Below are 4,588 nucleotides of genomic sequence, written 5' to 3'. Positions count from 1 at the left end.
TAATGCCACCATTATCCGCCCAACTTTGATGTCTTTTTTCATCTCCACATCATCTCGTTTCCCTATGTCGAATTCGGCCTCCCTGACAGGTGCGAGAACAACTCCTTCATTCTTTATGATGACCAACACAACAACCGCTTCAAAGACCTCTCTTCGCTTTGCCACATTTTTGACTCCGTGCTTAGCGATCTCAGACCTAATTGTGTCATAACTGACATATTCTTGTCATGTACATACAATAATTCAATCGCAAGAGGTATTGTGAAGCTTGTTTTTCATGGAACGAGCAACTTCACACTCTGTGTCATGATTGCTTTCGAGCAGTGTTGCCTACTAGTAGACAAGTTCGAGTCCATTGTCCTGCCCGAGCTCCAACACCAAAGAGAGATGTTAAAAACCAAAGTCATGGACTTCAACAAATTTGATGGAACATCATTAAAGTTAATCTTAGAGGCATTTAATGAGGTAGCAGAGATGCATTTGAAGAGCTATGGCACATTGATAAATAGTTTTATGAGCTAGAGGCTGAATATGCTGACCACCACCACGAGAAGATGGGAAGGGTGTGGAATGTCTGCCCAATTTCTCTATGCAACAAAGAGATGCCCATCAAGTAAAAAAGAGGTGGGGAGTATCCATCGTCTGTTAACCAGTGCTTGAAATAGCTTGACAAAAGACCAACAGACTCGGTTGTGTATACGTGCTTTGGAAGTGGGAGCCTTCTCTCGGTGGAGCAATTGAGAGAAATGGCGCTTGGGATCGAGGCATCAAGCCATCCATTTGTTTGGTTAGTGTGGAATAAAGGCGATGATTCGATTCCACAAGGGTATAGAAAGAGAATTAAAAAGGTATGAATGATGAGAGGATGGGTCCCACAACTAGTGATACTAAATTGTGATACCGTTGAAGGATTTGTAATTCATTGTGGATGGAATTCCAGTTTTGAAGGAGTGAGTGCAGGGTTAGTGATGGTACCATGGCCATCGTATGCGGATCAGTTTTATAACGAAAAGTTTTTGGTAGATATATTGAAGGTTGGGTAATGGTAGGAACAAATGTGAACACTTTTAATATAGAGATAAGGCCCATTGTGAAGGCTGTTGTAGTGGTGACACCTGTTAACTAATTGTGGGGGATGGGATGGAGGCAAAATAGAGGAGGGAAAAACAACTTGGGGAGATAGCCAACAGAACAGTGGATAAGGGAGGGTCGTCTTATGAAGAGATTAAAAATTTGATGAATGGATTAATTGATCAAAAGAAGCATTTGTAGCTTAGCTTAGGTAATTTATTTCTTCTTCGAAAATTTATGTCGAGTTAAATGTTTGCCTCTCACTTAAATTTTAAATTATCATCTTATTTAAATGGTCTAAAATATTTAATGATGTTGTTTTACTCTATAAAGACTATTGATTTATTTAATGAGATCTAATCATTATTGAAATGAAGTCATTAGATGCCAATGTTAATCAAGTCGGGATCATGGAAGCAATAGTTTTCTTAGAGAAAAAAAAATTTATAGCTCATATGAATATTCGAATACATCTAATTATCATGAATTGTGAACAAAATATTGATCATGCATGGCACGTTATTAACCAATCAATAGTATCCATAGCAAAATGAAATGAGTAATATGACCATTTTATCAATTTTGGTGTGAGGGGTTTCCTTAGTTAGAGGGCTATGCCATAGAAGCTTCTTAAGGAAACTCATAATCAGCAAAAGCTAATGGGATAGCTGAGGTCTCCCTTGTTAGGAAGATGACATGGGATAGCTGAGGTCTCCCTGAATTAGGTGATAAAATGCATGAGTCAAAGATATTAACAATGTTCTTTATTATTATTATTATTATAGATAGTAGCAATGTTCATGAGTTGATGAATGCTATGGATATGGCTATGATGAACCTTTTTGCTCATTTTGAGGAGATATAAAATGCAGCAAAGCTAGGATACAAAATGAGTTGTTACTAAAGAATTAAAAAATAAAATAAAAAATAATAATAAAAAAAGACTTGTGTGATTCCCCTTCCATAGCTATGAATAGAAAGGCAATGACCATCATAGCTAGGATTGTTAGGATTTAGGGGAGAAAGGTAATGCCCTCTATTACAAAGTGGTGTCATTAGGTGTTGAAAACTCTGAGGCTTTAAATGTTACTGTAAACCATCACTAATAATATCGATACACTCCATTAGTACTAACTCTGAGGCTTTATGTTAGCACCAGGATTCATGCTGGATTCCTAGTATTTGGTCTCTCCTCAAAAGAGTTCGACCTTGCAAACATACAAATGATCTTTTAAAGACAACATCCATCATGTAATATGTTTTATACATTGGATGTTCATTATGTTGTATTAATGCCTTCCCATGAGGAAGAGTGTCATTTCTAACCAATAGCAAAAACTAGTGAAATTATTTCAATTAGATCATGCACGTGGTTTTGCCCTTTTCTAGGTTTTCACATAAAGAGCTCCACAATGTGTGCTGGGTCTTTAAACGAACACATCAACCGTGACTCTTTGTATTCCCACCATGTAATGTACTCTACAAGATGTATATCAAGCTAATGCCTTCCCCCAAAGAAGGGGGCCTCATTTGTAATCAACTGCAAATAATAATGGATTCATTCAAACTGGGCTAGACCCCGTGGTTTTCCCCCTTTTCAAGGTTTTCCATGTAAAAATTTTAGTGTCTCATAAATGCTATAGACCCTCTCTCTTATCTGATTGCGTGCCGGATTTTTGTACAACGCTGAGACGCTAAATTTTATATTTCTCTACCGCCGTGAATACTCCAGGACGCAACACATATAATCAATCCCATTATTGTTATTGAAATAAATATTTTATACTTTTTCATCTCAAATCAAATATATTAAATTTGAAAAAAAAAATATTTTTTTATATGTATACTCCTAATAATTTAAAAAGTTTAAACTAATATTTAAAAAAATGTTAATATCATTTTCATTAAAAAAAATAAATAAATGAATATATTATTGCACCAAAATAACCTAGAATTAATGTCGAACTGTGTCCTTCTGTTCCTCATCAATTCGGTTTTTTACTAATAATTGAGCACTCGCTCATCCACTATAAAATGAGCCTTCCAATCAATTCCAAAGTAATATCAACCACATAACATAGTATCCTGCAATCCAGCCATTATCAAGCTATGTGCTCCAAAGCCAATCATCTCCATATGCTTTTCTTCCCTTTAATGGAGCAAGGCCACAAGCTCTCTATGGTCGACATGACCAAGATCTTCGCCGCCCATGGTGCCTGCATCATCATCCTCAGTACTCAAGTTAATGCCACCATAATTCGGCCCAATATTGATGACTCTATTCATCTCCACATCATCGCTTTTCCCACTATCGAATTCGGCCTCCCCGATGGGTGCGAGAACAACTTCTTCATCCTTTCTGATGACCTACACGTCAACCTCATGAAAGCTAACTATTCACTTTGCCACGCTTTTGACTTTGTGCTTGCAGATCTAAGCCTCGATTGTGCCATAACTGATTCATTCTTGCCATGAACATATAATGTTGCTATCGCGAGAGGTACTTTGCGGCGTGTATTTCATGGTATTAGTTACTTCTTAGCCTATGCCATGAGTGCTTTACAGCAGCGCCGCCTACCAACGGACAAGGTTGAGTCCTTTGTCCTGCTCGACCTCCCACATCGAATAGAGATGTTAAAAACCCAAATCATAAACTTCAACAAATTAGCATGAACGCCATTGAAGTTCATCATGGAGACATTTAAGGAGGGGCAGAGGTGGAAGTGAAGAACTATGGGGCATTGATGAATAGTTTCTATGAGCTAGAGTCTGAATATGCAGACCACCACCGCAAGAGCGTGGGAAGGGTGTGAAATGTCTACCCAGTTTCTCTATGAAAAAAAGAGGCGATAGACAAGTCAACAAGAGGAGGAGAGTAAGCAGTGTCTGTTAACGAGTGCTTGAAATGACTTGACAAATTAAAGACTTATAGGCTCGGTCATGTACATGTGCTTTGGAAGTATGAACCTTTTCTCGGTTGAGCAACTGAGAGAAGTGGTGCTTGGGCTCGAGGAATCAATACATCTATTTTTTTGGGTGATGCGGAATGAGGGCAATGATTGGATTCCAAAGGGATATGAAGTGAGAATTAAAAATGTAGAGATTTTGATAAGAGGATGGGCCCCAATTCTAGTTATACTAAATCATGTTGCGGTTGAGTCATTTGTGACTCATTGTGGGTGGAATTCTAGTTTAGAAGGAATTGGTGTGGGATTTCCTATGGTAACATGGCCATTGTATGTAGATCAATTTTATAATGAAAATCTTTTGGTAGATATATTGAAAGTTGGGATAATGGCGGACTCAAAGGTGAACACTTTTAGTATGGAGACAAGGCCAATTGTGAAGGTTGTGGTAGTGGAAACTGCTATTAGGAGATTAATGGGGGATGAGATGTAGGCAAATGAGAGGAGGATGAGGGCTATACAACTTGGGGAGATGGCCAACAGAGCTGTGGATAATGGAGGGTCATCTTATGAGGAGATAAAAAATTTGATGATTGAATTAATTGATCGAA

This window comes from Dendrobium catenatum, unplaced genomic scaffold, assembly GCF_001605985.2.
Source record: "Dendrobium catenatum unplaced genomic scaffold, ASM160598v2 fragScaff_scaffold_370, whole genome shotgun sequence".
NCBI lineage: Eukaryota > Viridiplantae > Streptophyta > Magnoliopsida > Asparagales > Orchidaceae > Dendrobium > Dendrobium catenatum.
The sequence above is the reverse complement of the archived record's forward strand: the minus strand, read 5'-3'. Positions refer to the sequence as shown.